Source organism: Atractosteus spatula, unplaced genomic scaffold, assembly GCF_055471065.1.
Source record: "Atractosteus spatula isolate fAtrSpa1 unplaced genomic scaffold, fAtrSpa1.hap1 Scaffold_29, whole genome shotgun sequence".
NCBI classification, from domain to species: Eukaryota; Metazoa; Chordata; class Actinopteri; order Semionotiformes; family Lepisosteidae; genus Atractosteus; species Atractosteus spatula.
The window spans coordinates 207,261-233,910 of NW_028296856.1; the positions used below are offsets into that span (position 1 = coordinate 207,261).

General features: G+C 41.1%; 3 non-coding genes and 1 pseudogene across 3 annotated transcripts; 3 read left to right on the forward strand and 1 right to left on the reverse strand.

Annotated features, from left to right (window-relative positions):
- Positions 1-1,839: 1,839 nt before the first annotated feature.
- Positions 1,840-17,416, forward strand: LOC148807599 (uncharacterized; annotated as a pseudogene).
- trnai-uau (transfer RNA isoleucine (anticodon UAU)) lies at positions 5,718-5,811 on the reverse strand. Its single transcript has 2 exons — positions 5,774-5,811; positions 5,718-5,753 (listed from the first exon to the last, which is right to left on the reverse strand). It is a non-coding gene; the product is annotated as a tRNA-Ile (tRNA).
- Positions 6,606-6,677, forward strand: trnat-cgu (transfer RNA threonine (anticodon CGU)). The gene has a single exon. It is a non-coding gene; the product is annotated as a tRNA-Thr (tRNA).
- trnag-acc (transfer RNA glycine (anticodon ACC)) lies at positions 17,396-17,467 on the forward strand. The gene has a single exon. It is a non-coding gene; the product is annotated as a tRNA-Gly (tRNA).
- The last annotated feature ends 9,183 nt before the right edge of the window (positions 17,468-26,650 follow it).

The window sequence follows — 26,650 nt, forward strand, 5'->3', positions numbered from 1 at the left end:
GCTCAGGGAGGGCCTGCGGGTCGAACTGGAGGGGCTGCTCTAGGTTGAGGAGAGCTGGATACAGACCTGGGATCAGAATGCGATGTCTTCCATCCAGCTGGACTGCCTGGAGTTGTACGATGAGGTCCTGGCCAAGTTTGGATCGGAGGCAGCATATGTGGGATTGGTGAGTCCCTGAAACCCCTCCCCCTTGTCCAGCTCACACTGTGGTATCAGGGCGGTACAGGGGCTGGGGCGATTCTCCTGACCCCCTCAGCTTTCCAAGATACCTGCGTCACCCCACTCAACCTGGAAATCTCCCAGATCCAAGCGGAGAGAGACAGGAGCTGGGCTGGGACTCTATTTCAAGTGGGTGGCTGAAAGACAGACCGCTTACAGATCAACACTAGGGGGCATCACAGAGTGAGCGGTGAGACTCTTGGTCATCGATGGCAACGTGGGGTTACTCCCCCTCTCTCTATTGGCTCTATTAACAGTGGGGAGACTTCCCCTCTCTCTATTGGCTCTATTAACAGTGGGGTGTATCTCTCTCTCTCTCTATTGGCTCTATCAACATTGTGGTGACCCCCCCCTTCTCTTTTGGCTTTAGAAATACCACAGTTCCACCCCTAAGTTGCATCTCCTGTCTGGCACTGTGGAGGTATGATGATGATGATTCACTGTCTTTGTTCTCTCTCTCTGGTACAGGAGTTGGTACTGAGTTAGTGAAGTTTCACGGAGGATATTATAAGAAATTATACCAAATCCCAAAATTAAAACAGTGAAGACAACAGGCTACACAATGGGAGCTCTGATAATGGAGGTTTGGTTTGACGGCAGCAGACATTGTCAGGACATCTTGCCTGAATCTCTCTTCATATTTTCCTAGGATTTTCCCTTCCAGGGCACAAGAATCAAGAAGCAGGATGACTACGAGGAGGCGAAGGAGACACTGAAGTCCTACTTTGAAAACAAGAAAGTCAGGTGTGACTTCTCTAAGGTGGACAAGAAACCAAGCTGTCCATCCCTCTCTCTCCTGGATCTTGGCACCCCTGGGCCCTCCCGCTTCGATCACCTGTGACCCCGCTGAACTCAGAGAAACCCCTGGTGACTGCGCCATGCTGCCCCCATCAACTCCCAGATGAGTTCCCTCCTCTAAGGAGCGTCAGAGCTCCTGAGCTTCTGAGACAGGTGAGAAGCGAACAGAACCTCTGTCCTTGAGTAGAGTCAACTGTACAGATTCTTATTGGACACACTGTACAGACTCACCTGTACAGGATCTTATTACAGTCACAATGCATATATTGAGGGTATATTAAGAATAAGAAGTCAAGAACTGACCCCAGCAGCAAAGACCTGTGTCTGCCTTCAGTGTCCAGGTGCAAAGAGGCGTGCTTTCCAAGTCAGCCCTGAAAAAGATGAAGAGGACAACATGTCCACCTCTTCCAATCCTGACACTGACCCGCCCCAGGTCACTACCCAGCCAGCTACCTGTCCCCAGACCCCTCCCTCACCTCCCTCCCATCACCTCCCAGGAGAAGACTGAGGTGTAGGAGACTAAGAAAAAGAGGAAGAAGAGGCAGAGGAATCAGGAGAGTCAGGAAGGTCCAAGTCCTGAAGACAGGCCTCCAGAGTTGCTGAAAGTCAGAACACAGGTGCTGAGACACCTAGAGGACCCTGTAGCTCCTGTGATTCTAGGAGAGGTGAGGAGTGAACCTTTACTGTAGTGTCCAGTCAGTGTGTCTGTATTAACTCCTCTCTCTCTTGGTGCAGTGTTAATGTACTGGAGTGTCCAGTCAGTATGTCTATATTAACTCCTCTCTCTCAAAGCAGGTCAGCTCCTCCCATTCCATCACCAAGATGCTGTGCTGTTCCGGGGTCGATGAGGATAAGAGCAACACTACAGAGCTGAAGAGATGGAAAGAGCCGCAAGGGGGCAAGAGGACAACGGCACCAGTGGAGAAAGTCAGGAGTGTCCGGGTCGGGAGGCACCGGTCCCTGAACACCCAGGAGCGGGATGAGGAGAGGAGGCAGAAGCAGGAAGGGTGGTTGATGGATCGGAGATAGGAGGTGCAGGAGGAGAAGGAGAGGAGGAAGCTGGAGGAGGAGAGGATGAAGGTGGAGGAGAAGAGGAGGAAGGTGTTTGAGAAACAGGAGAGAAGATGGGAGAAGGAGGGAGAGGACAGGAGGCAGATGCTGGAGAAGGAGAAGAGGAGACGGAAGAAGGAGGAGGAGCAGAGGAGGAAGACTGAGGAGAAGCAGGAGAGGAGATGCACCAAGGCAGCAGATGCAATTGGGAGGACCGTGAACAAGGAGGAGCGGAGACATGCCCAGGAGGCGGAGGAGAACAGGAGGGAGCAGCAGAAGCAGGAGGTGAGATGGGAGAAGAAGGAGCAGAAGAGGTGGAAGGCCTACGTTCGGGGGCTGGAGAAACCCCTGCAGCAGGAGGAGGAGAGGAGGCAGAAGGAGAAGGAGGAATGGAGGCGAGCTCAGGAGGAGGAGAGGAGGAATCAGCTCATGTAGGAGAATAAGAAATGAGCAAAGGAGGAAAAGGAGAGAAGGAGATTTTGGGAAGAGGAGGAGAGGCAACAAGCAAAGGAGAAGAAGGAGAGGAGGAAACTGTTGGAGAAGCAGGAGAAGAAACAAGCAAAAGAGGAGAAGGAGAGGAGGAGAGTTTGTGAAAAGGAGGTAAAGAAACAGATGAAGAAGGAAGAGGAAAGGAGGAGAGTTTTGGAGAAGCAACAATTGAAGGAGAAGATGGAGAGGAGGAGAGTTTTGGAAAAAGAGTGTGCCCCAGAGTCCAGACGCTGTCAGGTGAGTTATTATAAATAAGATGCAGGAGTACACCCTGTACCAACTATCCTGTAAAACTATCAATTAAAAATGAAGGAGCTCTTGGCAACTCACAATGAAAATATCAACCCCAATGGAAAGGGAAACTTAAATGTTTGTTATCAATATGTATACATTGGACCACACAAAGGAGAAAAGCCACTGTGGACAAATCCAGACACAACATGAGACATTCTGACTGTTATTTACATTTCCCTACAAATCAAGAGAAATTAAGGGTCCTCGTCCTGCAAGAAGGGACGGCTTGTCGAAATATACAGCATCGCTACCTCACTTAAAACTGCAGAAATATTAACTACAGATTGTTACAAAGGCATCTGGGTTCACATGACAGGAAAGATGAAAGTTCAAACAATTCACACTTTGACAGGTGTGACAAAATGACATTAGAAAACTTATGATCATGAAATTCACTTCCTAAAATGATATCACAATGTTTTTGGACTGTGGGAGGAAACTGCAGCACCTGGCGGAAACTCCAAACAAACATGGGGAGAACATACAAACTCCACTCAGATAGAACAACAGGTCAGGAAATAAACACAGAGCTCCAGCACTGCGTGGCAGCAATGTTAACCACAGTTGCACCTGTAAAATAAGTATACTTCCAAAACAGCAGCATATAGTGTAAAACAATATTTTGTAAACTTTCAGTCTGGATCTTTAAAAATTCATATAATTTTTTGTCAGCTGAAAATGTTAGGCTGCCAGCTTTTAGGGGGGGAAATAATTTTTCAAATGTACATGTCGATATTAAAATAACATATTTCCACATATAAATACAATTATAATAAAATATACAAAAAAAGCCTTATTTTCTTTAATGATATGAGTTCTACAATACTGATACAGTATTGTACAAAATGGTATGATCTGAAGAATCGCCAGAGCACAATGTATCAATTTGGGTGATACTAACAGAAGAGGGACACAACATGTAAATCCACAAGGTTTATTTTCAACAACAAAAATGTGCTTGAAAATAATTTGACAAGGAGGAAACCTTACATGCATGGATACCAGTATTTCCCCAGTAGGTTAAAATGCAGCAGGGAACGGTATAACAGAAGATCAGTGTCACTTGATATTGCATCACAGAGGCTGATCTCTTTTTCATCATATCCACCACTTCCAGAAAGCCAGTACACATAATTGTGAGGGTTTAAATTCAGAGGGAAAAATAATTCTCTAAATTAAATTTTATGCTGCACAGAGAGCCTCACATGTACATGTTCAGGTAGCTCAGTTGGATCGATTGTCGTTCTAATAACTCCACAGTTGTGGGTTTGATCCCTTACAGGCCAGGAGATCTCCTTATCTTTTGCCAAAACCATTTGATCTTTCAGTCCATGGTGAAATATATTGTGTTGAAAAGATGCCACAAACTGTAGACAAATGCTAGTGCTGCAGGTGAAGAGGAAAGCATTCAAAGATTTATGAGTTTCTTATGTGGAGCGAAGATAAAGTGTCACCATTTGCATATGTGAGGCTTCCAAATCAGCTCTCTGTAAAGACGCTCAAATCCAGCCTGATAAGTAAAAAATATTTTAGCTGGGGATCCTCAAATCAGGCGTGTAGAAAAGAGCACCGTTAAACACCATCGGGAGTGCAGAATATGTGATAAAAGTGTTCTTTAAACAAAAAGTGAAAATAGTAAATTTGTCTTTCACTTAGACGTTCATCGAAAGCTCAGTAAACGATAAAGCGTGTTTACTGAGCGAGAGACTCGTGTTCTGAATTCTCATCAGATTAACCGGTAATACAGCTACTAATAAAGGTTTACATTAATCTTAGTTATTAATAAATTACACTTTTATTAATAAAGACATGTACTGATCAAATTCATTGTGAATAGTTGTGGTGTCTAGAAAACAATTTTAGCTAAATATTTCAAGCGAGTGGTGAATACTGTATGTTCGTTACTTTGTGACCATAATATTTCCACTACATTCAGAACAGTTCAAAAGCGATCGACTGTTCCACTACTGAGTTACTTAAACCCTGTGAAGAGGTGGTTTAAGTTAGTCTCCTACATCAGTAAGATCTAATGGGCAGCAGATGTTATTTTAGGTTTGTTGCAATTGAGAACAGGTTTAGTACAGAGCTGCTGACAAATTTCAGCAGCCAGGTTCGTAGCAATGACCCGTTGTAGGGACATTGCCAATCAGCCACAAGAAAAAAAAAACATCATTTGTGCCTTTATTAAAAAAAAAAAAGGAAAAACAGAGTAGTAGTTTATGTGGTAATTTCAGGTACAATGTAAGAACTTAAGTTAACTAGTCCCACAGTAATGCGTGGGGTCCTATCAATAGAAAAAAAAATACTTGTAACCCAAAAACACAACAACCACAATGCAAGAAGCCTTCCGGGAACCTCGGTAAATCACTGTAGTAGTCTAACGACTACAGAAAATAAAATAAAAAAATACTTAACGGAACAACTTCAAAACAAAAATAACATTAAAAACAAATCTGGGAAACAACAAAAACAGAATCTAATGCGAGAGCTTTTTCAAGTCTTCGGTACCCCATCGTGCTCCCTTAGTCCCAGTAGACCTCTCGGCTAAGAAGATATCTCTCATCTATCTGTGTAGAGACCAGCAGGGGGTCCACAGCTGATGGGAAATTAAGTAGTGACCTGCATCAGCTGCAAAGGAAAAAGTATAGGTTTATTCCACGCTGAAAAGAGAAGGAAACACAACGTGGACCCTTCTTCGGGTGTGACGTGGAATAAACCTTTACCTGTTCCTTTGATGTTAATTTAGACCGGGTCTCCAGCAAATACCTAACAGGCTACAATCCCGTTAGATAAGGTGTTAAGGACGACCTATAAGTAGCAGTAACTAAAGTGGACAGTTGCTTTCAGTAGCTAAAGACAGGCTACACTGCTCCCGGTGAGGCTCGAACTCACAATCTCGGCATGACTCCGCTGTGCACTGCTGGATAAGTACCGCGCGCTGACCGATTGCGCCACTGGAGCTGCGTACATTGCTTTCCCTTCACACACTGACGTTGCACAAACACAGTGAAAACGATTTCGGCATGTTTTCCGTCTCTCCGTGGGAGAAAGGGACAGTAAAAGAGCGAGGAAACTACAAGGGAAGAAAATGAAAAAATAGTGCTCACTGCAAAAGAGGGAGGAGAGAGATGGTCAGACAGGTAAATCAGCCCGGCGGATTTACACTACAAATTTGTCATTTGTAGTGACATTTATGAGTCTTCATCTGTCTGAAACTGTCCAGTTTGTATTTTCGTTTCAAAAATCCAGTAAACTTGAATAAGACAAGAAGGCACACTGCACATCTGCGGAACATCACGTCCGAGTTTACAGTGACATCAGAGATTGAAAGCGAAGTCGTTTTTTATTAAAAGTTCAAGGAAACCTGAATCTTTTCTCGAAGTATTTCAGAATCACAGTGAAATGTAGTACGATTGCTGCACAGATCTGCAGTCTGCAATTAGAATACGGTTTGTGCGTTGTATAAAATATGCCATTCAAAACTTTTCTAAAACTGCAGAGATACATTTCGGAATGCGTCTTCCTGTAAAAATAAAATATCTATTTTATTTGACGGGCGCTATAAGCAGAGTCTGAAGCCAGCTCCACAGAAGAACTATATTCAGTGGGCCAAAAAAAGTATTTCACTAAGTGAACAATTACTGTACATCATAATCATATTTGTTTTACTCCTGCCATTGCAATTTGTGCACAAAGATTTTTTTTATTTATTTTCAAAATATATTAGTCTTGATGGGAAAGAAAATTGAACTGTGGGCGCGGTGGCCAAGTGGTAAGGCGTCGGTCTCGTAAACCGAAGAGCGCGGGTTCAAGCCCCGTCCGTGCCTGGTTTGCTTACCACGACTTACCTTTATCTAAATCGTCAATTGTCTTGCAATGTAGAAATTTCTGTAATAATAAGAAAAGAACTGTCAGTAGTAGTTAATAATCCTTTGACAAAGCAACGGGCATCCTCCACTGCTTGTCAGGATGGCTGAGTGGTCTTAGGTGCCAGCCTCAAGAACTCAATCGTGTGTAGTGACAGTTGTTATTCACAACCCGGATTTCTATGGAAGCCCGTTTCCGCCAGGGAGTAAAAAAAAAACACGCTATGGTATCTCAGAATTCCGACTTAGTAAGTCAGAATTCCGACTTAGCAACTCAGAATTGCGACTTAGTAACTCAGAATTCCGACTTTATATCTCACATTTGCGACTTCGAAATAGCCCATATTTCATTGTCTGTCCTTTTGTTATTGTAACGGATTCGGGTTCTAGGGCTTGTGCCTTCGCCGCTCCCACCCTAGTTCGTGCCTCACTGCATTGGCTCGAACCCAGGTCTTATTAGCTGAGCTAAAGAAGACCTTTTTTAAGTAAAAAAGGACAGACAATGAGATACCATAGCGCGTTTTTTTTTTACTCCCTGGCGGAAACGGGCTTCCATAGATTTCCCTTCATGTTCATTAAGATGTGTAATTTGTATGTTGCTTATATAAGAACAGTTTCTTCAAAAGTTCTGTCAATTAACAGTGGAGAGCTAGCCGATGTACGTTTTCATGAAAACTCTCTTTAAGGGGATTACAAGTATCTTGAGCAAATCTGCGTCATATTTTAAAAAAAAGTTTAGCTCAAGATGCAACAGGAGTATAAATGAATTCTCCCGCCCTACATTCCAAGATATGGAATCTTATTTTTCTTGAAGTTTCTGATGTTGGTCGTTATTGGAAATTGCCCGGTGATATCGACTCAGGTAGTCAGTTGTTACGTGCTGTAATTCGATACATGCAAAGCATTTGTATTCCCTCAAATTATTAATAAGGTCAATAATGTATTAAACATTACATGCCACTTTTTCTCTAGATGATGTTCACGATGGAATAGTGAGAAAGGCGTGCCTAGATGTGCTTGAAACAGCACCTTACTATCATTTTAGTCCCGACCTGACCGCACTGAGCAATGGTACGACAGAGACTCCAACGGGTCGGTTTTCTCCTTTTACAGTTTTGGGGAAAAAAATAATCTGCACTTTTAAGCAAGTATTTTATTTCAAATTTTGCGTAAGTGTAAGTTTTTCTTGAAAAACGTTGTTTCAGAAAGAAACTGAGTTGACGGGAATAGCCCTCTCAGTAGAATATTGAACTTTTCATCTCAGCTAGTTCTTCTGTGGAGCAGGCTTCAGAACTCTACGTACAACGCCTTTGATGTCATTTTATTTTTACAGCAGCCGCATCCGGAAAGTTTTTTTTTTTACTTTTTATTTGAACAACAAAATAGATTCAATATAAACAAGAGCACTTATAACATCAGTAGAATCGTCAGGGGTACATAAAATAATACAATTACACTTTCTGAAAACGATTAAACTAGGTAAATCAAGATAAGGTCCGCACAGCTTTAATGTTCTTACATTTCGAAAGAGTCTGTAATTACCCCTTTTCGTCTATTTTGAACTATTCAAACTTAGGACTCGTACCAGACCATTTCACTCTACGTACAGTATATCTCATTTCGTAACGAAAATGTTTTTCCTGTCTTAGAAATGCTCTGGGCGGTATGTCTTACACAACGCACCTAAAGTATTCTAATCGTGGACTGCAGATCTGTGATATAGCCGAATTAGAGGGATCCAGCAATCGTACTGGATTTGACTGAGATTCTGAAATGTCTCTTGCAAAGGTATTCGGGTTTGCTTGAACCTTTAATAAAAAAGTGATCTGAGACTTCCTAGCTTTCAGTCTATAATCTCACTGTAACTTAACTAGGATGTGATATTTCGCAGATGTGCAGTGTGCCTTTACGCTTGGCATGTTCAAGACTATTCGTTGCGTGAGGTCCTCACTGCTTGTCCTGTACTGTATTGTGATTTCGTTGAGATTATCTACGAGGAGTACAGCGACTAGAACGCCTTGAACTTTTTTTTCGGTATATAAAAGAAAACGCTAAAGCACATACAAAGTAACTAACATTTCCTATATGTAGGTTTTCTGATTATGTCTCTACTTCACTTAAATTCCTTAGTTACAGGCGATTTCTTTCCGATATTTGTTCTGGCGCGGTTATTGATCCCATACTAAAGATTATTTTTATAAAGAACATGTCACCTGCAAACTGGTATCGGGAAAGTTTTATAATATTACTTTTTAAATTTATCATAACCTATATGATTTCTTACCAGCGTGGAGCTCGAATTCACAACCCCGAGATTAAGTGTTTGGTACTAGTTGCGCCACAGAAAATTATTTTCTTATTTATATTAAATACTGCGGCTCCTGTCATTTTCTTCTCGTCAGAGAAGAGGTCGGTCTGGTCTCCAAATTATCAACTATAAGATCAGACCGTGCTCCTTTGTAAAGCAGTGTTGGTTCACATTACTTATATGGGGCAACACATCAACTCGATGATCGTTCGCTGTACACGCATGCCCCCCTTCACTGAAATAACATAGACGAAGGAAACTCTCTTGTCTTGGGCTGCTGTCACCCGGATTCAAAGCGCGGGTATTGCGGTCACAGCACAAAGTACTGACCACTATACCATCGCGGCAAGCTGGGACAGACTATCGTTAATTTTATTCAAATGCTCACAGTCTCTTTAATCTGATGGATTCATATACCGTGCTCATGAGAAAGTCACAAACCTGTCATCTACACACTGTTCCCAGAGCTGGATAGGTGATTCCAGATTCTACAGCTCTCTAGCAATAGTGGAAATCAGGCTACAGAAATGGAGAAAATCTCTTCAAAATGTGGAAATATATTCCCGAGACGAGTCCTTTCTCAAAGGTCAACTCTGCTTGCAAGTCACCCCTCCCCACATCGCGCAGTGTAGCGGTTATAACCTTCTATTAACACACCAAAGGGCTTCAGTGAGAAAGCGGGCAGAAACAAAGCGATCTCTTTTATTTATACGTTTCGCACGCCTGACGGGGTTTTACGTTGCTCTTTTCTACACTGAACTGATCATTTGGACATCGTAAGGCAAGAGAGACACATTTCTATGTAATCAGGAAACCAGGAATCCTAACCGTTAGCCCGTTAGTGCCACAGAGAAAAAAAAAACGTTTCAACGAGATAAAATTGCAGGATTAACACATTTTTTTCTTTTTCGTAGCGCTTGTGTTTTGTTTGATTTAGCAAATTTTATACACTTTATTTCTGACACATGACTAGAGTATATTTAATACAAGAGCGTGAACAACAATTTTCATCTACCGTATTGTAATGTTTTTTAAAAAAGCAAGTTAAATGCATATATAGTAAATGTTTCTTTTTCATATAATAGTGTTTATGGTCTGAAAAACGTCATTCATTATTTAACGGACATTTGGTACAATAAAAAAAATTCTCATTCACGAATGTTAACATTTTTTACAATAACGTGTTCTATTGTGATCTTGCGCCCCATGCAGCAATATCACCAGACAGTTTAATGGTCTGTCGTCCTTTTCTGGTTTTATTCTGTCTTCAGATGCACCACATGTATTTTTAAAATACGTATTCTGACAATTCTGGTGCAGCGAGGCATTCTGATTAATTCAGATTCACTCTTCACGTGTGTTATAGATATCATATAATGTTTTTGTATCCACGCAAAACCTCGCATGAAAGTGAAGTTGATAAACTTTGCTTGTGACATATTTAACAAGGCACAGTGCCAAACTATTAAAATACATCAGAAAAGTACCCGAACTCATCTAATTCATGTATTTGAAACGAACGGATGGGAGACTTTAATATGGCGTTCTGGAAATTCACTTTACCGGGGTAAAGTTAGCTTGAAGTTCGAAAACGATTTTGGCACGCCTGTAGCGTTTACACTAAACCTCTTAGAGTTGCGAGAATACTACCTTTGTGTATAAAATACATTGTGAATGCTTTCTCAGCCTTTATTTTTTCGTTTTTATGACATTTTTTTGACCAAGCACGAATATTCTTTTGTCGATATCTTCGCAATGGAAGCACAGAACGCCTTCAAACCAAATGCATTTTAAAGACCACGACTTGTGGATATTTCCACAGCCTTTACACCAAACTATCAGTGAGCTAATTATCTTTTTTTAAACCTCCGGCTTTTCATCGATGCGTAATTACGCACTAACTGGAACCCGGGGGACCGCTGTGTGCACACGTTCACAACGCGAGAAATACTGTTCAATACGGCTTCGTGCGAAAAACCCGTATATGACCATACGAAACAGAACAGCGCAGTCTCCAATTACCCAGACTGTAAGCACGGGAATAAAGTTTTGTTTGATTTCTGAAACCCTTCCTTTACGTCCTGTTTTCATTCAGGTAAGGGTCAACTATATTCACAATACTACTGACAGCAGGAAGATTAAAATATTCTTTACTCAGCAGCTTATTAAAAACAGCTCCCATGATGTTCAAACCGACACTGACACAGCTAGGTGTTCTGAAACTCTTTTTCTCGTGCTTTTATTTAATGTGGCACAATGCACTGGGATAGCGGTATTCTGTTCACCAAAACCAGAATCACTTGGGACTCCGGGGGGATCGGTGTATGCAAAATATGAATTCCTTATGCAAGAATTTGTATATGGTCAATATAGTGATCATATCTTATCAGCAGATTGTCTCCAAGGAACAAGTAATAGGTTTATTCCATGCTGAAAAATTATCAAATGATTGATGAACCCAAGTGATTCTGGTTTTGGTAAGCTAAAGGACAATGAGCTTCACGATACCAGGGGGACAGTGGGTGGTCAAGTCTCCCCTAAACAATGTCTCTTGTCAGATTATGATGTCAGTGCATTTAATAATGTTGTTGAACTCTCTTTAGCCCAAATACAGAGGAGCCCAGACCCAGAATATTACACATACTGACAGAGAGTGATCTCATTATGTGTGTTTGGATTTTAACAACTATTATTATTGTTTGCTAGAACCAAAACAATCTATGTTAGACATTTTCATCTTCAGCCAAAAAATACAAACTTGTGTACGTAGTGTGGTTCAGGTTCTTGTCCCATCCTGCTCTTGGTCCAGGTTGAAGGGTTGCACCGATTCTGAGTCTTGTTAGCTGGTATGGATGGGTTTGGGGGTGTTGATACCAGAGTGGTCCAGGAGGGGGGTGCAGGTGTTTCGGGGGCATTCTTGTTTTTCTATGAGTTCAGGTTGATTCTGTTGGTTCTGTCACGAATCTCCCTCACGCAGGCAAGCGCTCCTGCATTCCCACGAGCTCTCCCCGTACCAAACGTGCACACATCAATCAGTCGTCTACTTAAACCCTCATCTGTCCCCCGGTCATTGCTCACGATTGAGATTCTCTCCCGGAGCTTACCTACTAACTACGCCTTTGCCTTACTACGACTTCTCCCCTGGACCTCGACTCCGCTTTTCCGACTACCGCTTTAGCCACTCGATTTTGTACCTTCGCCTGTTTTAAGCTTTCTCTGATCCTGACCCCAGCCTGTCTCTTCGTTTACGCCTCTGCCTTCTGAATCCACACCGATGCAACTTCTACGCCTTCCCGGACTCCGACCCCTGCCAGTCCCTCAACTACGCCTTCGCCTGTCGATTCTGTGCCTACGCCTGTACTACGCCTTCCCGGACTCGGACCCCTGCCTGTTTACTCCAACTACGCCTGCGTCTCGCGCCAACCCTACCAAGGGCACCGCATTGGATCCCTATCCTCAGCAGTCAACCTTCAGAAAATCATAAAAACGGTTTGGGGGCCTGTCTGGTGTGTAAAACACTTGGTTTCAGCAGTGTGGCTGTTGTATTTGAAATGCTATTGAGCCATGAAGACGACCCACCTGTCCCAGTGTATTACCTGTAGTGTTCTCTTCAAAAAATCATAAAAAAATAAAGGTTCCACAACCCAAAACAAAGCTGGGAAAAGTCAGAGGACCTGCTTAGTGTGCAAAACACTTACTTGCAGCATTGTGGGTGCTGTGGTTTAAAAGCTATTAGTTTGTGAACAGAATACCTCTATCCCAGTGCATTGTGCCACATTAAATAAAAGCACGAGAAAAAGAGTTTCAGAACACAAAGCTGTGTCAGTGTCGGTTTGAACATCATGGGAGCTGTTTTTAATAAGCTGCTGAGTAAAGAATATTTTATATAAAGTGCTAGCTTAAGGCTCCAGTCTCTTTGGGGGTGTGGGTTTGAATCCCACCGCTGCCAGATGCTTCTGTGACCCTTTTTCTTCTGACTTGGAAAGCAATCAGTGGAATTTTGTTTTGACAGTCTCTTGAGAACCTAAGCAAAGTTTTTAGAGATACTTTGTCAGCTTGACATCAAGGCAGGAAACAAAAGCTGTATTGCGTCCTCTCAACCCAAATGCGCTTTGCCACCTTTAGCGTTATGCAGGGAACAACGTCTGCTGAGATCACTTTCCAGTCAGTGCAAATCGTACTGTGTTTTAATGTCGGTTGTGCTGGCGTACTGCTTCTGTCTGTGAAGCTTTAATGTTCTGCTAAGAGTTAAGAGGAGTGCTTAATGTTAAGAGGAGTGTATGAAGGTCATAATGGAGGGAGGACACGCGCGTTTTAATAAATCTTCTTCTGGATTTATATTTCGGTCTTTCACCTTTTAATGCATAGCTTGGCCGTAAATCTTTACTCGATTACAGGCACCCCAAACAGTTTTTAAGGCAGAAATCGAAGCCTATTTGACTTTCTGCTAATAACGTGTAAGTGTTCACGAAACATTTCCCTGCCCATCATGTGCCCTCAAACTGGTTTCTCCATTTTCCTCTTCCTGTCATTGTCAGTGGGCACAACAAGACGGGAAAAATGCAAGAGAGGGAAGAGAGAGCAGCTGTCAGGAGTGGGATTTGAACCCACACTGCTACTCAGAGACCAGAACACCCAAGCATTGGAAAGACAGGAGTCTTTGAGTGTGACACCTTAGACCACTCGGCTATCCTGACAAGCTCCTTACATCACTTTGTTAAAAGCACCAGTAGTTCACAAAACTGAGAAATGCTTTGCTGGAGAAGCGCCACGTTGTCTGTTGTTGCCTAAACAGATCGTGGAAATCAAATATTCGGATCAATTCAGAGTGTGCTTTACAGCCTTTGTGTAATACTTTAAATTGTTTAAAAAAAGTGTGCACTGTGTGCTACATTTAGGACTAGTTAGTGTGGTAGAATATGGAGATCATCTCCAGCTCTGAGCTCAACCGCAACAGGAAGTCATGCTGAACAAGTGAGAGCCTAGCTGATCGTGTGCTCAGTGTGGTGCTCAGGGCTCAGGAGTATTGTTGTGGTTCTTATTTGCATGAACTGCAGGGGCTCTAAATCAGCACATTTCAATTTATCTGTTCAGTAAGTTAAAATGCAGGACACGTTAAAATAGGATTATTACTTTGTCTCTGTCCCGTTAACTGAATGTCCCTTACATTTTTAAGGACACATACCTACTAATGCGATACTCATTGCAAATAGTCCCAAAACAAGCACGTCCGGCAGCTGTGGGGTTGAAGGTGAACATGTATCGTATTGTAATGGCTTCTATTTCCATTGGTGAATGAGACAGATTCACAAGGAGATCCTTCACGCGATTAAGCAAACACATTGCCTTTTCTGTCTGATGTAGAGGCTACATTTGTGTCAGCAGTACTATACAGGTAAGTCGAATACACTTTCAGGGGCTGCATCTGTAGCGCTTCATCTAAGAGGATTGTTAGAGCACAGTTACATTCACCCACCCAACTTATTCTTTGATCATTTAAGACGATTTTTTTACTTTCTCACACGGTTACATTCGCCCACACAACATATACTATTTGAATGTCCAATGGCTCAATAACCCCGTTTTCCCCTGGGAACCACCAGTGTACAGTCCCATCCCATTCAAAAATATAACAGATATACTCAATTGATATATTCAATTAACAAATATAAAAAGATATTATGAACAAGAGAACTCTTGTTCATATAGATCCAGGTTTACACAATTAATTTCATGCATACTCGAAGTGCCTGAAGTCTTGCTCTGCTGTTTTAAATATACCTCCAAAGCGTTTAGTTGTGTTAACTACCAAATTATTCGAACTAATTTAACGTCATATTCAGGAAATTCAGAGGAAGTCCTCAGACTTGTCGTGGCTGTTGAAGAAGCCACCGGTTGAATCTCACCCGGGATTTCTTGAGAGATCGTTCAGCGAGCGAGTCCTCCTTCTGCACTCCACACTGAGCTGAAAGCTGCATCGTATAAAATATCCATGGTACAACTCGAGAAAAAACTGAAGGACTAAACAACGACTTTTGATGATTACAAGAGATTCAAGAAACACAACCGTCCACACACGGGCTTGGATCCTGAACGCTTAAGTTAAAAGACAAAATGAAGGATACGAATTGTAAACTCTCTTCACGTCTTACAGTTTATGAAATAAAACAATTTCTTACTTTCTTAATAATTTCTTACTGCTGATAGACGATTTATTGCATTTGAACAAAATCACAATTACAAACATTTTGGGTTAAACTGTTATTCACATACTCTAACGGAGAGAAACGTTAGTGTCTTCAGGTGTGTGAGCCCATTTAAAAAAAAAATAAATAAAAGTTATATGAATTTAATTGTTCTACTTTTAGGCTTGCATAGCCTTATGAATATTTCGGTTAAATCTTTTTTTCTGTAGTAATTTCAGTTGATATTAATATTAGTCATGATTTACAATTTTCGGACATGGTTCATCTTAAATAATTTTGTAGTTTCAGTTTTGGAAAATCGCACCCAGAATCTACCAAAACTGGTAATATTCATATAATGTGTAATGCAATAGCAGCATTTTGGGTGGGAAAACAAAAAGTATTTCTTGGTATGAATCCCAACACTTCATAAGCGGCGTTCGAGGACTTCTCGCTTCAGATAAAGCTGTCAATACATCATAGATTTTTACTCAATCAATATCAGCAGTGTTATCGCTACCGAAAGCTAAATATAGATCCTGGTAATACTTTGTGAGATCTTTGTAAGAAAATCCAAAATACTACAGAAGCAATCAAATGTATACGTTTCTTTTGGATCAAGAAGAGGATAATTATGAGACTCAAAATATGCCTGTCTTTTCTTTTTTCGAGGACAAATGGATTATTGAGGTGTAAAGATGGGTTCAAAACCAAAATCATCTGCTGTTTCTTTGATAGTTTCTTCAAATCCTTCAACTGATCATCGATATCAATGAAAAATATTATACAAATTGTGGTTTTCTGTTAATTGCCAATTTTATTGTAATTATATCTTCGTTTACAGATGTCTTGCATGTAGTCCTCAGCTTAAATGTTTTAAAAAGTACGACAAAAGTACAATATGCTTAACAACATTTATGGTTATATCTATAATAAAATGAAGGTAAATAAACCAAGATATTAAAATACAATTTTACAATACTAACCTAATAATGCTTGTGAAGTTTTCCAATACATCCGAACTGTAATTTTGAAATATTATTGCTGAGAATGCAAAGAGAGTACAACGATCAAATTCAATGAGTGAAAATACAACAGTAGTTCACTAAACTGAGTTTCTTCCCTGAAATGATTTGCTTGCGAAGCACTAAGCAGCCTTGAACGGATCGTGGAAATCAAATATACAGATGGATTGAGAGTGTGCTTTCCAACTTTTGTGTAACATTTTCTTTTGACAGGGCGGAGTTGTTTTCACAATCTGGGTTATATTAAAAGGAGTAACGTCAGTGTAAAAAAAGCTTTCCTTCTAATAATTTTGGTTTCAAGATCGCAATATAGTGTGAAACATAAAAGCCATCTTAATAAATCTGTTGCACGTCGTACACAATGGTCTTTCAACTAATAGCCCGTGCAGGGATCAAACCCCAGCTGCTGGTACGAGGTGCGTAAGGCTCTGCAACATGCGGATAAGAAACTAACCTTCGCTTTTTCATTATATACACAGTGAGCTATGTTTACGAGCCTGCTGCCTTCTACGGGCAGTATTTGAATGCGGTACAAGACCGGCCATGGAGAAATGAAGTGAGGAGGGTGTGTACATTAAAAGGCTCATAGCGTCCCTGGGAAGGCTCAAACCACCACCCTTTTGGTTAACAGCCGAGCCACAAAGACTCATAAACAGCTTAACACTCCTCGGTCTCAGTGAAAGTGATACACTCCGTAAAATTTTTACTACTGGAGTTTTTTACATTCTATACTGCGTTTTCTGAAGGGTACCCTGTGAAAATACGAGTTTTTACGAGAAGGGATGGGACATAAAAGGTCAGCAGGCTTAGGGAATCTGACTTTAAGGTGAAGACTGTGGGTTCAGCAGCAGCAGAAGAACCTGATCAATATCAGTTGACTCCCATGTACTTTGAAAACTTAATTTCGGGATTTAGAGTCAGACGTGCTACCATTCCACCATGCGGTACTTAATTAAAAAACAAATAGAATAACAATCAGTGTTCCTGGATCTGTTATCGAGAACAACACCTGCACAAGGGCTGCGCAGGAAGAATGAAATGTGGTCTGGGAAGAAGATACTCTCTTCAGAAGAGCGGTGCTCCTCACAGGAGAGAATGAAAAAAAAAATTTCGCGACGCTGATTTTTCTCCTCTGGGGGTTTAAAAGGGGAGGATCGGTGTGACCTCGTGGCGCAGCGGTAGCGCGTCTGACTACCGATCTGAAGGTTGAGTGTTCAAATCACGTCGGGGTCAGCTCTTAGTTTTTCAGGTTCTGCTGGTGCTGAATCCGGAATTCTCACCATGCGGTTGGGTTCTGTCTGTACACCACATAGATAATCTAAATGAAAGAGCAGTACAGGACACGCAGTGAGGAGCTCACACAGCGAATACCCTTGAACACAAGAGAAAAGGCACAGTCGACATCTGCGAAACATCACGTCCGACTTGAAAGACAGCTACATCAGAGAATGAAATCCTGGAAGTTTCAGATCCCTTTTTATTACAGGTTTAAACAAACCTGAAAGTTAGGGAGTTTCAGGATACTTTTGTTTTATTAAAAAGTGTCTGATGTCTGTAAATGTCACTTGAAAAAAAAACCGCTATTGGACTTGAGCTGGAAAGGAAACAGACCCAGCGTTTGCTTTCAGGTGCATTTCATTACATAATAGACATCTATTACTGAGGAGCTTGAATAACATTTACACGAGCCAGGTAGAAGCCTACAATCTGAGAAACTTACAATCTCAGTGTCGGGGCTGCTATGTAAAAGAGGCAATTTGCTCTGAGAGCAGGCTCAGCGCTTACTGAACGCAGATGTCTCAGAGCGGTCTGTCCAAGTGGCTGTAAAAGGACAGCAGCAAGAATACGTAAAACAGGTGTAAAATAAAAAAAAATAAAACAATTTAAAAATAAATACTAAATGGGTTTAAAATTCAGGAATGTGATTGGTCAGATGCTTATGATGAGTGTTGTTGGTGTTTCTTGTGACTTAGCGAATTGAAAAAAAAATATTCAATTTAAAAACGGCAAGAGCTCGTAAGGAAAAAAAATAGTTTGTAAGTATCTTTGTTGTAACTGCTGCGCCAGAACTATTCAGATAAATCAGAAAAGTACCTGAACTTGACTGGTTTATATTCAGTAATGTGCATTGGGAACGAAAGGAAGACTTACATGGATTTTATTAGGTTTTAGGAATCAGAAAATTTATTTTTACACGTTATTGCCTACGAGCAGAAATAACTTCCTGCTTTCAACGCTTTTTTTGTTTCTGCTTGTAACCTCAAACAGAAAAACCCAGTACTGACTCACAAAAACGCCTCGGAGTTTCTGTGTTTATGGGATTTAAGAGGGATGTATGAAGACAGTAAAGGGGAGTTTTTTTTTTCCCGCTGTAGAGTATGAAGGCGGTGTGACGAGTCAGGAGGGAAGAGACGCGCATTCCGCACGGGGAGCGCAGAGCAATGAGCCGCACCTGTTGCGCGCCGTGTCCTGTCCTATATAACCGCTGAGCCCGGACACAGAGAGTCTCCAGCCAGTGTTGGAGAATTAAAGGGTTAAAGCCCAGAAGTTGAGAGTAGAGTTTTTGTACGAGTATAAGATTAAGGGAATAGGGTTTGGTGCACAGAAGAGGTTTAGGTTTGGTTTGGTTTGCTTTTGCCACATTTGTAACGGCCATGGCGGCCTGTAGGGTCGGCATGTGCCGTTACTTTTGCGCGCGTTTGGTGTACAAGTGTGGTGAGGGCTCGGCTCACTCGGGTGATATTTCACGGTTGGACTTTTCAAGGAAGGTGTTACAGAAAGAGTTAAAGGTTAAGGCATTAGATGTCAATTGCTTAATTACTTTGCCGAAGGGAATTGGTTTTGACATTAGTTTCAAATCGGCAAAGTTATTGGAAGAATTTGGGAGAAAAATAGAGGAGAAAAAAGATGTGGGCCTGATTAGAATGTTTGAATGGCAGAAGCTGACAGATCTTTCTAATAGGACTGTGATTGTTCGCATGTTTAATGAGATGGTGATGAAGGAAGATATTGTGACATGGTTGTCTAAGTATTGTTTAGTGAAAGGTGAGCCTCAGAAAGTCTTGGATGATGATGATGATGATGGGATCTGGAACTGTGCATGGAGAGTACCTATTTCGTTGCATGAAGACAAAAATGGTTATGGTGGATTTAAACACATTCCTTCTTTGATTGGATTAGGTGAAAATAGAGGCCTTGTGTTCTACCAAGGGCAGCCAAAACTGTGCGGGAGGTGTGGGGAGCTGGGTCACTTTGTGGATGCCTGTACAAAGGTGGTGTGTGGTAAGTGCAAGGAAATTGGACATGCATATACTGAATGTACAAGCGTGAGGAAATGCAATCTCTGTGAGTGTGAAGGTCATGTGTTTAAAGACTGTCCAAATTCCTTTGCAAATAGAACAAAACTGGGAAGACCGATGCGAAAACAGGAAGAGTTTGAAGAGGTATTTAGGGCTGGAGCAGTGGTTCTGGATCAGGAACTGGATGTGGTTGACGTTGAAGAAAGTAGTGGAAAAGAGAGCGAGGGTTCAGAATGGAGTGAAGGAGATGAGGCTGAGGTAGAAGAGAATGATAATGATGTGGAAAGTGAGGTGGACTCTGAATTGAGTGGTAGCATCTCTCCTGATCGTCTGCCACCCGTGGAGACGGAAAGCGCTCAAATGGAATGTATAGAACAGAGGGTGCAGTCTAAAAGGTCTGCTGAGACATCTGATTTAGAAAGTGATCTAACTCTGAGTGGAAAAGTGAGGGAAGATCATTTTCAGAGTCCTCAGATGGCAGGTTCTCCCATGGGATTAGTTCTCTCCAATCCTACTGATCCAGCTTTAGAACTAGAGACTCAAGGAGGGCAGGTGGAGAACCATCCTATTGATGGCGGGGGTGGTGGAGGAGGAGGCAAGGAGAGCAAATGGAAAAAGAAAAAGGCCTGTATAGTAGGTGTCACAGACTGAATGATTCTAGCCAGAGTTTTTAGTCTCCCCTGGTCTAACTTTAAGTATGGCTCTGAACATTGTGTCCATAAATGTGAGAAGCATTCGATCCAAGTTAAGGGCAAGGACTATATTATCATTTGTGAGTAAGGTAAATGCTGATATTATGTTGTTACAGGAGTGTGGATTACCTTTTAAAAACAGCTATAAGGATATGGAAGAACTGTGGACATTGGGCCCATCAATTTGGAGTGGGTCCAATGAGAATAAATCTGATGGTATAGCTGTTTTAATTAAAAATAAGATGGTAGAGGTACGTCAGTACCTTGTAGTGAAACCAGAGAGAGCACTGGTGGTGTATCTGGGTTTCACGAATGTCAAATTTAAAATTTTAAATGTGTATTGTCCGAGTTGCCCACACGACAGATATGTCCTAATTCAGAAATTGAGAGAATATTTATTGGGATGGGAACCACTGGTTTTAGCTGGGGATTTTAATTGCCTTTTAGAAAGAGAAGGCAGAATGAGGGGTGAGAGACGGTCCAATTTGATAAATCATCAATATTATTGCAAACGGTATGTAAAGATTTTAAACTGAAAGATGCCCTCAAACTTCATAGTCAGGGGAGGGCAGGTTTCACATGGCACAAGTCTAATGGGACCCAAGCCTCACGTATAGATTTTATTTTGATGCGTGATTTTACTTGCACAACTGCAGGCTTAACCCCTGTTTTTTTCTCTGACCATTGTTTACTGTCATGTACACTTGCTATTCCAACGGTTGTTACTGTGGGGAAGGGTGTGTGGAAGCTGAATATTTCACTTCTGGAGGATGAGGAAGTGAGGAGCAGGTTCAGGGAAAGATATAAGGAATGGCAGTCTTTGTACGTCCTGTTTGGCATAAGAGCACAGTGGTGGGAGGAGGTGAAGGAGCGTACAAAAGCATTCTTCATAGAGATGGGGAGGTGAAAACAGGCTAGGATACGAAGGGTTGAAAACGGATTACAAAAGAGATTGCAGAGGTATGTTAAGTTATTAGAAGAGGGGTGGGACTTCAGTGAGGAAACTGAAGAATTAAAGAATGAGCTTTTAAATCTCTCTAGAGAAAAGATTAAAAAAATCATGTTTCAAAGCAAAGTGAAAGAGCTTGAAGAAGGTGAAAAATGTACAAGATTCTTTTTCAAGAAAAGGGTTGCAGGGAGGGGACTAATGTCTGCATTGAAGGGACGAGAGGGGGTTTTGCAAACTAGTATGGAAGACATGTTGACTGTAGCTGAGGATTTCTATGGGGAGTTGTTTGGAAAGAAACAAGTGTCTAAGGATTTGTTAGAAAAATTTGTGTAAGTCATTCCAAAGAGTGTAAAAGACGATACTGTGTTATCAAAAGGCCTTTCTGTAGAAGAGTTAATGGAAAGTTTGAAGACCTTCAAAACGGGTAAGACTCCAGGGTTGGGTGGTCTACCCATTGAGTTTTACAGGGCCTTTTGGGATATTTTAGCATTGGATCTTTTAACCATTTTTAAAGAATTTGAGTTTTTAGAAGAACTGCTGGACAGCTTTAAGACAGGAGTTGTGATCTTACTATTCAAAAAGAATGATCGCACGGACCTGGCAAATTGGCGACCGATAACTTTATTGAATTGTGATCTTAAACTGCTTTCCAAGTGTTTAACGCTTTGATTAAAATCTGTCCTGAGTGAAGTCATTCATCCAGATCAAGCTTGTGGTGTGGCAGGGAGGAGGATCACGGACAGCCTGATACTGATTAGAGATACCATAGGTTATGTGAGAGAGAGGAATATTGGATTAGCAGTCTTAAACTTGGATTTTGAGAAAGCTTACGATCGTATCTCTTATGAGTATATGTTTAGAGTACTACAAAAGATGGGGCTTTCAACCAGGTTCCTCACTTGGGTAAGGTTATTATATAAGGATATAGGAAGTAGAATAATGATTAATGGCAGCATGTCAAATGTGGTTAATGTGAATTGCGGTGTTCGCCAAGGCTGTCCGTTATCCCCACTCCTTTTTGTTTGCTGCATAGAACCACTGGCACAAGCCTTGAGAATGGAGAATGGGATTGAAGGCATTAAAATCCCTGGGAGTGGGGCCCAAGAGGTGAGAACTGTACTATACATGGACGATGTAAATGTTTTTTGTACAGATTATAAGGGAGTCAGAAATAGCTTGGAGGTGACAACCCAGTTTTGCGGAGCATCAGGGGCCAAGCTGAATAAAAACAAATGTGTGCTGATGCAATATGGGAACTGGAGTGAAGAGGAAAATGTGGGAATCGCAATTCGTAGAGATGAAATAAAGATCTTGGGAATAAACTTTGACAGAAATGACAGGGATGGGGAGTAGGAATTGGGATAGGGGGGTAGGGAAAGTCAAAAGCAAGATCGGTCTGTGGAGTTTACGGGAATTAACAATGGAAGGCAAGGTTTTAGTTGTCAAGACTGTAATTTTACCATTACTGTTGTTTGTCAGTGCTGTTTTTATGCCATCAAGGTCTGTTTTATTGGTTTTAAAGAGGGCTATTTTTTATTTTTTCTGGAGGTCAAAATGGGAGAGAGTAAAGAGGGTGGTTGTAGAAAAAAAGGTGGAAATGGGTGGAAAAGGCATGCCTGAACTGTTCACTTTCCGAATGTACAAATATGTATCATTACATTTGTCTTTAGCGGTAGGGAACAGGGGGAAAGTATCCTTTGTCTCGCTTTTTGTGTGGTTTTTATTTAAGGACATTGAAAGTTTTAGAGATCCCTTTAACAGCACCTGTTGCTTTTGACCTCCCATATTCATATTTTATCATAAAGAAATTTTTAAGGGAACAGAATTTGGAAAATGAGGCACTGGATGTGTTGACAAGTGCAAGAAGGTTGGAACTTGTTGTGCAGGGTAGAGGTGCAGTATGTCAAATTCGTGGCCTCGTGGCTGGGGATCCCAGCCATGTTTGGAAAAGGGTTGGCCACACGGTTTTGTTGAATAGACACAGAGACATGTGCTGGATGATTGCACATGAAGTTTTACCAACAAGGGCTGTGATGCATTCGAGAGGCATGGGGAAGACATCAAGGTGTCCAGTGGAAGGATGCGGACAAGAAGAATCCATCCGGCACGTCCTGTGGGACTGTGGCATCGCAAAAGAGGTGTGGACATTGGCTAACAGCTGGATAAGGTGCTTTCTGGCTTGCGGTATAAGTGACCCCCAGGTAGTGCTCTATGGACATGGACTTGAGAAGCTATTGAAATCGGAAGAAAGCAAAGCCTGGCAGGTCATCTGTTGCCTAAGGGAAGCTTTATGGAAGACTAGAACTACATTGGTATATAGAATGGAAAAAACTCTGCCTCTGTCAGTGATACAGAAGGCTGTGTCTTATTTGAGAGACTACATTTTGATCCACCGGAGAAGATTTGGGGAGAAAGAAACTGAGAGGGTCTGGAAGTTGACATTATGGCCCAAGCATGTTGCAATCAAATGGTGATGGATCACAAGTCATGTTTCAGCAGGTCATGTTTGAAACTTTTTTTTGTGATGCCTCTTGCCTTGCACAACATCTGTCTAGTGTTTTTATTCTTTGCTTTTGTATCTTATTTAATTTTATGTAAGAACTTAATAGTGTAAATTGTTATTGCTTGTGTAGCAATAAAAACTTTAAAATTTCAAAATTTCTTTTGAGCTGAAGCTGGGATTCTTTCTGTAGTTAAAGTTATTGGAGTTGGTGGTTACTGTGCTAGACCTTCGAGAATAGCGCTATTATTTCTTTTTTCTGCTCAAACAGGGCCGGGCAAAACTTAAACTATAACCCTGTTTCAGAAAGATTGAGTCTGAGGGGTAATAGGTGGAGGTTAAAACCCAAAATAAAGGGCTGTTGTTGGTGAAAGCAGTAGATTGGGTCTGATTTTGCTCGTTATTGACCTCACTCACGCAAACTCTGTACTCATTAATGTAGGCGGGCTACGTGAGATAAAGATAGGAGTGTCCCCTTTTGGGGAGTCCCTTCCCCTGCCCGCTCTCCCAGTAGGGTCTGTTGTAATCCAGTGTGGAATTCAGCATATTGTCGTTCAGCTTTTGATCACTCAGCTGAGAAGCCCTGGGAATATGGGGCAAATACAGGAGACACCCACCAGCCTCAAAGGAGAGTTTTTATCCCCAAGGGATGACTTGTTTTACAACAGCAGACACTATTAAGAAACAAAAACCTCTGTTCTGCTGCTCCAGGCTGGTTCCACTGGGAACAAGTGGGGCTGTTTGTAGAGGGGGACTTGGAGGAAGTTAGATGTACAGATGCAGCCATTCAAAATGGGTGGGGTATTTCGCGGCCTACCCCGGTGGGCGTGTCGCGGTATCACGCAGTATCACGCGGTTAATCGTGTCTTCTGACGTCACGCCGGAAACTATCTGGCCTCACCTTGTAAAACCGCCAGGGGGAGCTTAACCTCTCATGTACAGCATTTGAGCTTTTAATTTTGAACTGTGTATTACAGCATGTTAATCATCAGTCATTAAAATGTTGGTATATTTTATGAAAGCAAGATTGCTCAGTTGGACAAAAGTACACAACCTACCTTTATCGGAAATATTTATGCATCAAAGCCTTTACCGAAGATATTACTAATAGTATTAATAATGAATGACTTTGGACAAGCTGTATACTCAAAGTATAATTTCTTTAGCACATTTGTACAAGCACTTGGAATCTGTCCAAGCCATACTTTGTCAGGCATTTTGTTTTACTTCAACGGGCATTAAAAACTCCCTTGCTTTTAACAGGGCGTTTCATAATTTCTTACTACGGAAATGATTTAAAATGCGACACTTATCATTCAGCTAGAGCTCAAAATATCACAAGGATCCTCAAGAGCACAGCAAAGACTGTATTAAAAGATACTTGTATCAGATACATGAGAATCCAGGCTTTTTTATCAACGCTTTCTTTTCCGTATACCAGATTTTATGGAACCACTTCAGAAGGGTGTCAGCCAGTCAGATTCCAGGAATCGGTACTTGAAAGGAAAAATACACACCGATATTCCATTTCTCCCTAACGATTTTAAGCATCGAAGTATTTAACTAGCATGTGAAATAGCGTGTGGAAAAAGTGATAGTTTTAAGGTTTTCTGCTAATATAATATGGAATCACGTATCTAAAGAATTTAATAACGATATGATTATATTCGTGTATTGCGACAGGGCTGTGTAGGGCTGTTTCGCCTCTCTCTTCATGCGACTTTTCTTTTAACAAACATTTCTTCGAAAAAATAGAATAGCGATATTATGGACAATCAATTGACTTTTATATTTCAAAATATCACAACATGATCGATTCTAAGTCATTTTTGACTTGTGAATAGTCACCTTCTTCCCTTCTGAAAACGGTCCCTGCTTCTGCTTCCTGCTTCTATTGTGTGTGTAATAGAGTAAATTTTTATAGAGAAATGGAGGCTGGACAGTATGCGATACAATATAAACATTTATATTGATTTAAATCGCAAACGCGTGTTTAATTATATGTGTTTTTTTAATCATAATCAGGCTAATGCAACATAAATTGATACAGTATCTTTGTCTTCTAAGTATCTTAATAAACTTTCAGCATAGCTTTCTACCCGTTTAGATTTATATTTCTTGGGATTTTGGGATCAAACGTGGAAGGATTAGATTGTAATTGTTTTTATTTTTCAAATACGTTTTAGAAAAGTGTAATCTATACCTGCCCAGACTGTACGCCTTCCTAAACCCTGCCTTTCACTAGTGTCCTGCTCTTCCCCGCGCACCCCAGCCGGCACTCTTCGGCCTGTGCCCGGGATGAATGTATATTTTGATATTTACACCCGGCGCGGCACCGAGGGAGCGTCTGCATTTATAACTTAGTTTTTAAAATTAGTCAAGCAATATGAAGCATCTCCTTTTACTTTTAAGTCCCTTAAATACATTGAGCACAGCTTTCTCACCACTTAAGATTACTTTTTGATACCATCCTTACACAAAGCAGAAACTTTCCGATGACATACAATACAAGTGGAAAGATTACAGATTTTAATCGTCTTTAATTTTGTTACGTTATAAGTTTTAGGAACGTTTAATCTAAACAAACACCACAAAACTATTCTCGATTGTATTTCTGAATGTTATGTTACACCTACAGTAGTTCACTGCTTTAAATACATCGAATTAAGAAAGTAAGGTGTATCACTTTAGATCTTTTTTTCTGAACCAGGGAAAATCTGATCATGTTTCTCTATAACAATAATAAAAAACTTTATTTTACATATCACCTTTAAAAGTGGCATCTCAAAGCAATACAGTAGATCGAAAAACAGTTAAAAAGGACCAAAGTAAATACCAGACAAACGCAAACGCGTTTTTAATAAAATGCTTTTATTCATTCAGCAGAGAGTGAGAGGGACATCCAGCAGAGAGAGACACACACACCGGTTTCCATTGACAAAAGTAATTGTTTTTTTTTCAATTCCTCTTGTCTAA